The sequence below is a fragment of the Mixophyes fleayi genome, chromosome 5 (genome assembly GCF_038048845.1).
Source record: "Mixophyes fleayi isolate aMixFle1 chromosome 5, aMixFle1.hap1, whole genome shotgun sequence".
NCBI classification, from domain to species: domain Eukaryota; kingdom Metazoa; phylum Chordata; class Amphibia; order Anura; family Limnodynastidae; genus Mixophyes; species Mixophyes fleayi.
In genome coordinates, this window is record NC_134406.1 from 3274294 (window position 1) to 3285827 (window position 11534).

An 11534-nucleotide genomic window follows, 5' to 3' on the forward strand; every position below is an offset into this window, starting at 1 on the left:
AGATAATGTATCCATCTGAGGGAATTGGAAACATTATATAAGACAATCTGATCAATAGAATAGGCTGAGTAGAGAGATATTCAGATAGAAAACACTGTGACAACATGAGAAATTGGGGCTGCCGAAAAACAATCAGCTGTGAGCACAAGTGAAGCTGAATGTTTGTTTTATAATATAGCAATTACTATGCTGAGATTTATGAACAAATAAAAAACAAACAGCTATGAGCTACAATGTATAAGAATTGTATATAAAAACTAATAATATTCAGAATCTCAGGAGTATAGCGTATTAGATGTTTATATAGCCAGTATCCTCTGCATAAGAACTACAATACAACTGCATATGATTTGAAACCATAAATAGCAGAAATACACCTAATTTAGACTAATATAGAATAAATGGTGAATTGACAGGTTTTTGTATGAGATTTCTGGCACAAATATTATAATCACAAGCAGTTGATTTTCACAATAAGAGGAGTTGCTGATGCCTTCACAGAAGGTTTCCAGCTACAGAGAAATCCAGATTGAATTTATTCAATTCCAATGAATAGAAGTTTGCAATAAGTTTTGGTCCACAGCCACATAAAAACATAAGTAGAGACTAATGAAGGATGTAAATAATGTAGACTCTGCTGAGTAATGACTACTGGGTTTTTTGAAGAAAGAAAGAGAAATGGACTAACATAGTTAAATATAAACTGGTGGTTCAGTTTGTTGTTTGTTTTTTTGACCAAATTTTATATCAGATTGTTTGAAAGAAAGTAATGCAATGTAATGTCAAATTATGGTAGATAACAAAAGGTTTTTATTTTTATCCTCATAATAGTTTTGAGTCAATCAGTGTTGTAAAGACATTCAATGCCCTTATTTACTTTGCTATAATCATCATATACTGTAAATACCTCTTTATATCATGGGTATGATAATGCATTGATGGGAATTTAATGTTTGTACATAAATGAAAAAAGCCTTAAGACTTTATGAGCTATTATCTGTGCTCCGGCATCAGCACTTCTGGATGATAACAAGTCATTTATACTCTCCTCTGAGCAGAGCCAAATGTTTAACCAATTTTAAGATGAAGAAATTTTAGCGTCAGCATTGACTTTGCCAGATTATGACAAGGCTTTCACATTATTTTGTTATAAAGTAAGTGCACACACACAAGGAGTACTGACACAGATACATGGCCGCAAGCTAAGGTCACTTGCATACTACTCTGCACACTTAGACCCAGTCAAACGAGCAGCACCTACATGTATTAAAGCAGTGGTTGCAGCGGCCATAGTGTTTGGAAAAAGTACAGATATTGTGCTAGGGCTCCCAGTAACCCTAATTGTGCCACATGCCGTACACGTCTCAGCAGCCAGACTTACCAAATATAAAGTAGCACTGCTAACTCCCTGTAATGTTACACTTAAGTGGTGCACAATGTTGAATCCTGCTGCCTTATTGCAGCAAGTTTCAAAAGATGGGAGAAGTATCTGTATATATCGGGGTTCCCCTAGGGATTTGGGGGAATCCCATCCCAGCTTGAACAGGAAGAAAAAATACAAACACAAAATTTTTCTAAATATGATTGTGTAGAACTAATGAGACAAGGATCTTTGGTTTTATCTGACATTAAAGATACACCGCTACCAAATGCAGACATCTTATGGGGAGACGTATGTGGGGTTAGACGTGTGTGATTTCTGCACTAAGTGGGATTTTCTCACAAAGTGGACGAAAATGCACAGTTAGACAACACAGTTGGCCAAACATTGGACTACATTTGCCTTGCTTTTACTCCCATCAATAAGCAACACCTGCCACAGCCTATTTCAGCACTACTTGTCTATTTATATGGAATACTGCTAAGAGGTAATTCTTAAAATACCCTTGCTTTTTGCTTTTACCCCTTTTATCACAATGTTTCACAAATTGCTTTTCTTAGTCTCCTTTCATGGCATGATCTTTAGGACTGTGTCATCTTTCACTCCTCCACCAACACACAAATTTGTTCATATTGCACCTGCATTACTCCACTCACCTCTATTTAACACCCATGAACTGCTGTCCTATTTATTATCTCTAACAAGTACAGCCTCCACCTGTCGCCAGAAAATAAAAGGCCACACATCTTACAATCCCCTTGCCTATCTTTCGCTCACTCTGCTTCTATTAGCTGGTGATATATCACCTAATCCAGGTCCCCCACACTCCTCACACACACATACATCAGAACACTACCGTTCTATAGCAAACCTCAAACACATCACCTGTCTCCCCTCTCTTCCCAAGTCCTTTAAATGTGCCCTTTGGAATGCACGCTCTGTTTGTAACAAACTTACCTCCGTTCATGATCTCTTCCTCTCAAAAAACCTCAACCTTCTGGCAATAACAGAAACATGGCTCATGCAATCAGACACTGCCTCACCTGCAGCACTTTCACATGGTGGCCTCCATCTCACTCACACCTCCAGACCTGAAGGCAGACAAGGAGGTGGGGTTGGATTACTTCTCTCCCCACAGTGCACATACACAGTTCTACCAAATGTCCCATCACTCACGTTCACATCTTTTGAAGTACATGCTATTCGCATTTTTAATCCATTCTCCCTACGTGTTGCGGTGATCTATCGTCCCCCTGGAGCACACCAACAATTTATTGAGGATTTCTCTGCATGGCTCCCTCACTTCTTATCTTCAGACATCCCCACCATCATCATGGGTGACTTCAACATCCCCATTGATAACCCACCTTCCAAAGCTGCTTCCAAACTACTCTCTCTAACATCCTCACTTGACCTCTCCCAGTGGATTGAATCATCTACTCATAAGGATGGCCACTGCCTTGATCTTGTTTTCTCTAGACTATGCTCAGTTTCTAATTTTATTAATACACCCTTCCCCCTCTCGGATCATCACCTTATCAGCTACACTCTCACCCCCACTGCTCTAACCTCTCTACTGTCTGACTCAACCAAGCCTCCTCATACTCGTAGAAATCTTAATTCTATTAATCTTCAACAATTTTCCACCTCTCTCCAACATCTTCTCTCCCCTATCTCTACATTCTCATCCCCTGAGATGGCAGTACCTCATTTTCACCTAACCTTAGCAACGGCCCTTGATCAAGTGGCTCCAGCGACACTTCATACTACACGTCGACTTCGATGTCAACCGTGGCACACCAAAGCAACACGAAATCTTCAAAAACTGTCCCGTAAAGCAGAACGTCACTGGCGTAAATCTCGAAGCTCTAATGACTTCTTCACATATACTTCTGTCTACCACTCCTATCGAAATGCTCTGGACACTGCAAAACAAACATACTTTCAATCTCTTATCTATGCTCAGGCTTCTAACCCCAAACGCCTTTTCAATACATTTAATCATCTTCTCAATCCTCCCACCCCGAACCCTCCATCTACTATCAGTGCTCAGGATCTTGCTTCCTACTTCAAGGACAAGATTGACAAGATCAGACTAGAAATGGTATCCTCTTCCTCAACAAGCCATCAGCTCATTTCCTTCCCACTACCCTCTGACACCCTTTCTTCATTTGACCCCACAAATGAAGAGGAAATTTCTACGCTCTTCTTATCTTCCTACTCTACCTCCTGTCCTCTTGATCCTATTCCCTCGCAAATTGGTAGATCCCTGTCTTCTGTGCTCATTTCACCTCTAACTCAAATCTGTAATCTCTCACTCTCTACTGGCATCTTTCCATCACTATACAAGCATGCAGTGATTACTCCTATTCTAAAAAAACAAAACTCCGACCCAAACTCTCTCTCAAATTACCGTCCCATCTCTCAGCTCCCTTGCCCCTCCAAGCTTCTAGAGAGACTTGCCTACACTCGCCTCACACGCTTTCTTTCCGCAAACAACCTGTTGGATCCTCTTCAGTCTGGCTTTCGTTCTCAACACTCCACAGAGACTGCGCTGACCAAGGTTGTTAATGATCTGATCACTGCTAAGACTGAACGCCATTACTCTCTCCTAATTCTCCTTGATCTCTCGGCTGCATTTGACACCGTTGACCACTCTCTTCTCATACAAACGCTGCAATCCCTAGGTCTTCAAGACACAGTTCTATCCTGGTTCTCATCTTACCTCTCTAATCGCTCTTTCACTGTTAATTTCTCTGGAGCCACCTCTGCTCCGCTTCCCCTATCAGTTGGAGTACCACAAGGCTCGGTGCTAGGTCCTCTGCTGTTCTCTATCTATACCGCTTCTCTTGGAAATCTAATAAGTTCCTTTGGCTTTCAGTATCATCTCTATGCGGATGATACCCAAATCTATCTATCCTCTCCTGATATCTCGACATCTGTGTTGTCCCGTGTAACTGACTGTCTTTCTGCCATTTCATCTTGGATGGCCTCTCGTCAACTCAAACTTAATCTTTCTAAAACAGAGTTAATAATATTCCCACCCGCCAACAAGAGCATACCTGACATTTCTATCTCTGTTGATAACATGACCATAAATCCCACCCCACAAGCTCGCTGCCTAGGTGTAATCCTTGATTCACGCCTATCCTTTGTTCCCCACATTGACTCTATATCTAAATCATGTTACATACATCTAAAGAACATTTCCAGAATCCGCACATATCTCACACAAGACACTGCTAAAACCTTAATTCATGCACTAATCATCTCCCGCATTGACTATTGCAATTCCCTCCTTACTGGTCTTCCCAAAAACAGACTCAAACCCCTAAAATCTATTTTGCATGCTTCGGCAAGACTGATTTTCCTTGCAAATAGCTATTCCTCTGTTGAATCACTCTGTATGTCTCTACACTGGCTGCCTGTCTTCTACCGAATCCAATATAAAATACTTTTACTAACCTACAAGGCCATCAACAAAGCTGCACCAACATACATCTCCTCTCTTGTCTCAAAATATCTCCCAACTCGGCAACTCCGTTCTGCAAAAGATCTGCGTCTCTCATCCACCCTCATTACATCCTCCCATTCCCGGTTACAGGACTTTTTTCGGGCTGCACCCACTCTATGGAACTCTCTCCCTCGCACAATAAGACTCTCCTCTGTTCTACAAACTTTCAAGCGTTCTCTGAAAACCTACCTATTCAGACAAGCTTATAATATTCCTCAACCACCATCTTAACCTCACTACCTTTAGCCTGTTACACAATTTCACACAAGACAATTACCCCCGGAATAACATTGTTGTGTGACAGGATCATTTAGCTTATGAGTCACCCTACCTTTGCAGTCTGGCTGGGCCAAGATGCAAAATGTATACTTAACCTCATGTGTCAATCTCCCATTGTCCCATAGATTGTAAGCTTGCGAGCAGGGCCTTCTCACCTCTTTGTCTGTTTTACCCAGTTTGTTTATTAGTTTATTACGTTTGTCCCCAATTGTAAAGCGCTACGGAATATGTTGGCGCTATATAAATAAATGATGATGATGATGATGATGATCTTAGGCTACCACATAGATGGTATTTCTTATACAGGGTGTGCTGTAACCACACACACAGAAATAGTCACATGCCAGCGCAAGAAGCTGAATTAAAGGCCCTGACACTTGCATTGCATATATGCAAAAGGACAAAGAGTAAACATTGACACTGATTCAAGTTATGGGTTTTTTAAGTGAGCATGATTATGGCCCTATATAGAAAAGTAGGGACTTTAAGGGTTCAGCAAGCAAACCAGTCAACATGCTGAACATATCAGGGCACTGTTCACCGCATTCCAGCTGCCCTCCAAACTGTCAGTGATGAAGGTGAAGTCACACACAGAGACACTACCTCCGAAGCCAAGGGAAATAGACTGGTAGACCAGGCCGCACTAGAAGCCGCCATAACCCCAGTACCCCAAGGAGAGTCTATTTACATGGTGACCCCCTGACCCCAAGTTTGACAGTACCACACTCCAACTTATGCAGAGACAAGCAACAGAGAATGAGAAAAAGACTTGGGCAAAACATAGAGCACTAGAAGTGCAAAGAGAGTGCTGTAAAGGTCAGCGTTTGTGTCTGCCAAAAGCACTTTATCCCATTATGGCCAATATAACACACGGGATAGTGCATCTGGGGAAAGATGCTATGGTTGTACTCACTATCACTAACAGGTTATGGATAGCACCAGGGTTTGCCCAAGCAGCACATGCGTTAGTGGCAGGATGCCTAATCTGTTCACAGAATAACTCGGGTAAGTCTGTCTCAGCTCCATGGAAAACCACACCCCAGACACAGTATCCCTATAAGAGGATACAGATAGACTTTATACAACTTCCCAAATGCTCGGGCTTTGAGAATGTGCTTGTCTGTGTCGACTTCTTTAGTCACTGGCTGGAGACATGGCTGTATAGGAAAGCAAATACTAAAGCAGTAGCCAAGAAAATTGCAAATGAGGTAATCTGCGATATGGGGTACCAGAGGTCATTGAAAGTGACGGAGGGACACACTTTACGGGGCAAGGAGTCCAGGAACTGTTAAAGACATGGGAATCATATCTGCCCTTCACACCCCCTACAGACCCCAAAGTTCGGGATGTGTGGAGCGCCTTAACATCAACATCACTGATGATGAAAAAATGTGTTTTGTACATAAATGGAGTGTGGAAGTAGATGTCTTATTGGCTACAAGCTGTTCTGCCATTGCTTAACCTTACCCACAGTGACATGCAGAACATATATTTGATTTTCTACTGATGGATATACAAGAATAATAAAAAAATAAGAGTGATATGGGAATTAAAAAGCTGCCATTGTAACACCATACATGCCAAGTCTCCCAGAATTTCCGAGAGAGTTGGCAATTCCCGGTAATTCCAGGTAGAGTTCCTGAATTCTGGGTAGGTCTCCCGGAAGCCTTGCCCATACATCCCTCGTGCCCTCAATGAACTCCCGGACCCGGCCAACATAAGGTTGGCAAGTATGTGTAACAATCAATATTTGACGTTTCCATCTAATACATGGCATACATGCAAGGATAACAGAAATCCACAAAATTAATGGAAAAAGGAAATCCCTACACACACAATGCCTTTTTTATAGCTAATTTGTACTATTCCTACTGAACAATAAATGAAGAGCAAGCGCCTTCCTTCTCCTTGTTGAGATTTCTATCTAAATCCATCACAAGACTATGTGTTTCATCAGTGCCCTAAGCGGATGATTCGATGGGTGCAGCGCTCCAGAAGCACGGTGCCCACCAGCCATGCTGATGCCTTCTAACGTTCCTGTCCCCATGTCCTTCTCTGTAGCTGTACTGTGCATGCGCACACTCCGAGACGCACACCGCATGCGCGGGTAAGACGCAGTGTGTCAGGTGACATAACCCCCACTATGAGCGCTGATCCAGACACGTTATCACATTATCTCACAATAGCCTTCATATCAAACACAAGATCTGTCATATACACAGTCAATCTCTTAATTCCAAAGTACAATCTAAAAATATCACTTAACCATAAAACATACTTTACCACTAAAGACTGAACATATATAAAAAAAAAAAAAAAAAAAAAAAAAAAAAAAAAGACTGTACCACTGTTCAACACATTCTCTGTTTGCTATTTCATCATATCATATTTAACTATTATATAACCCCTTGTGATCAACTATTACCACAGCCCAGAATATCTTATGAAAGTCCTGTTGTCTTGTCTAAGGTGCTCAGATAGTGAATATGTACATGTCTGAGTCCAGCTTTTCTGGAAAGTGACCAAAGGAAGGATATTCAAATGTGTCTTAAGAGATGTTAATTACAAAGGCCTCTGTAGGCTTAGTCCCTGTACAGGATCTGAGCCCATCCACATGTAACCGGGGCCTGATCAACCGACTCATGGCTTCATCACCTGGGGGTGCATGATCTCTATTGTGTGGCGCTGACCTGGATGTTCTCTGGGGTCTCAGCAGTCACTATTAGACAGATGGGGCTGGTAGATGTTAGTATGTGATTATAAATAATTTTCGTATATTTTATTATTACTGTATATGCCTGTACTAAGGGGTTGTTTATATGGTCATAACGGGATGTTGTGTTTGAATAATCAGGGTTTGTTATTTTGCATTTTAATACAATCTTTGCAGATTTGCAATACAGGACCCCAAGTTATCAGAAGCCGACTGTCAACAATACTCCAAGAATGAGAGAGATCATCAGGGAGTCTACGCTCAGGGCCGGTGCTAGGGTCTACGCTGCAAGATCATTACTGATATCACTGCTCCCTGTGTAATATATATTATATCTGATCATTACTGATATCACTTCTCCCTGTATAATATATATTATATCTGATCATTACTGATATCACTGCTCCCTGTATAATATATATTATATCTGATCATTACTGATATCACTGCTCCCTGTATAATATATATTATATCCGATCATTACTGATATCACTGCTCCCTGTGTAATATATATTATATCCGATCATTACTGATATCACTGCTCCCTGTATAATATATATTATATCTGATACCACTGCTCCCTGTGTAATATATATTATATCTGATCATTACTGATATCACTTCTCCCTGTATAATATATATTATATCTGATCATTACTGATATCACTGCTCCCTGTATAATATATATTATATCCGATCATTACTGATATCACTGCTCCCTGTATAATATATATTATATCTGATCATTACTGATATCACTGCTCCCTGTGTAATATATATTATATCTGATATCACTGCTCCCTGTGTAATATATATTATATCTGATCATTACTGATATCACTGCCTCCTGTGTAATATATATTATATCTGATCATTACTGATATCACTGCTCCCTGTATAATATATATTATATCTGATCATTACTGATATCACTGCTCCCTGTATAATATATATTATATCTGATCATTACTGATATCACTGCTCCCTGTATAATATATATTATATCTGATCATTACTGATATCACTGCCTCCTGTGTAATATATATTATATCTGATCATTACTGATATCACTGCTCCCTGTGTAATATATATTATATCTGATCATTACTGATATCACTGCTCCCTGTATAATATATATTATATCTGATCATTACTGATATCACTGCTCCCTGTATAATATATATTATATCTGATCATTACTGATATCACTGCTCCCTGTGTAATATAGATTATATCTGATATCACTGCTCCCTGTGTAATATATATTATATCCGATCATTACTGATATCACTGCTCCCTGTATAATATATATTATATCTGATCATTACTGATCTCACTGCTCCCTGTGTAATATATATTATATCTGATCATTACTGATATCACTGCTCCCTGTATAATATATATTATATCTGATCATTACTGATATCACTGCTCCCTGTATAATATATATTATATCTAATACCACTGCTCCCTGTGTAATATATATTATATCTGATACCACTGCTCCCTGTGTAATATATATTATATCTGATACCACTGCTCCCTGTGTAATATATATTATATCTGATATCACTGCTCCCTGTGTAATATAGATTATATCTGATCATTACTGATATCACTGCTCCCTGTGTAATATATATTATATCTGATCATTACTGATATCACTGCTCCCTGTATAATATATATTATATCTGATCATTACTGATATCACTGCTCCCTGTGTAATATATATTATATCTGATCATTACTGATATCACTGCACCCTGTATAATATATATTATATCTGATCATTACTGATATCACTGCTCCCTGTGTAATATATATTATATCACTGCTCCCTGTGTAATATATATTATATCTGATCATTACTGATATCACTGCTCCCTGTGTAATATATATTATATCTGATATCACTGCTCCCTGTGTAATATATATTATATCTGATCATTACTGATATCACTGCTCCCTGTGTAATATATATTATATCTGATCATTACTGATATCACTGCTCCCTGTGTAATATATATTATATCTGATACCACTGCTCCCTGTGTTATATATATTATATCTGATATCACTGCTCCCTGTATAATATATATTATATCTGATCATTACTGATATCACTGCTCCCTGTGTAATATATATTATATCTGATCATTACTGATATCACTGCTCCCTGTATAATATATATTATATCTAATACCACTGCTCCCTGTGTAATATATATTATATCTAATACCACTGCTCCCTGTGTAATATATATTATATCTGATACCACTGCTCCCTGTGTAATATATATTATATCTGATCATTACTGATATCACTGCTCCCTGTGTAATATATATTATATCCGATCATTACTGATATCACTGCTCCCTGTGTAATATATATTATATCCAATCATTACTGATATCACTGCTCCCTGTATAATATATATTATATCTGATCATTACTGATATCACTGCTCCCTGTATAATATATATTATATCTGATCATTACTGATATCACTGCTCCCTGTGTAATATGTATTGTATCTGATCATTACTGATATCACTGCTCCCTGTGTAATATATATTATATCTGATCATTACTGATATCACTGCTCCCTGTATAATATATATTATATCTGATACCACTGCTCCCTGTGTAATATATATTATATCTGATCATTACTGATATCACTGCTCCCTGTATAATATATATTATATCTGATATCACTGCCTCCTGTGTAATATATATTATATCTGATACCACTGCTCCCTGTGTAATATATATTATATCTGATCATTACTGATATCACTGCTCCCTGTATAATATATATTATATCTGATATCACTGCTCCCTGTGTAATATATATTATATCTGATACCACTGCTCCCTGTGTAATATATATTATATCTGATACCACTGCTCCCTGTGTAATATATATTATATCTGATATCACTGCTCCCTGTGTAATATATATTATATCTGATCATTACTGATATCACTGCTCCCTGTGTAATATATATTATATCTGATATCACTGCTCCCTGTGTAATATATATTATATCTGATCATTACTGATATCACTGCTCCCTGTGTAATATATATTATATCTGATATCACTGCTCCCTGTGTAATATATATTATATCTGATCATTACTGATATCACTGCTCCCTGTATAATATATATTATATCTGATATCACTGCTCCCTGTGTAATATATATTATATCTGATCATTACTGATATCACTGCTCCCTGTATAATATATATTATATCTGATATCACTGCTCCCTGTGTAATATATATTATATCTGATCATTACTGATATCACTGCTCCCTGTATAATATATATATTATATCCAATCATTACTGATATCACTGCTCCCTGTGTAATATATATTATATCTGATCATTACTGATATCACTGCTCCCTGTATAATATATATTATATCTGATCATTACTGATATCACTGCTCCCTGTGTAATATATATTATATCTAATACCACTGCTCCCTGTGTAATATATATTATATCTGATACCACTGCTCCCTGTGTAATATATATTATATCTGATATCACTGCTCCCTGTGTAATATATATTATATCTGATATCACTGCTCCCTGTGTAATATATATTATATCTGATATCACTGCTCCCTG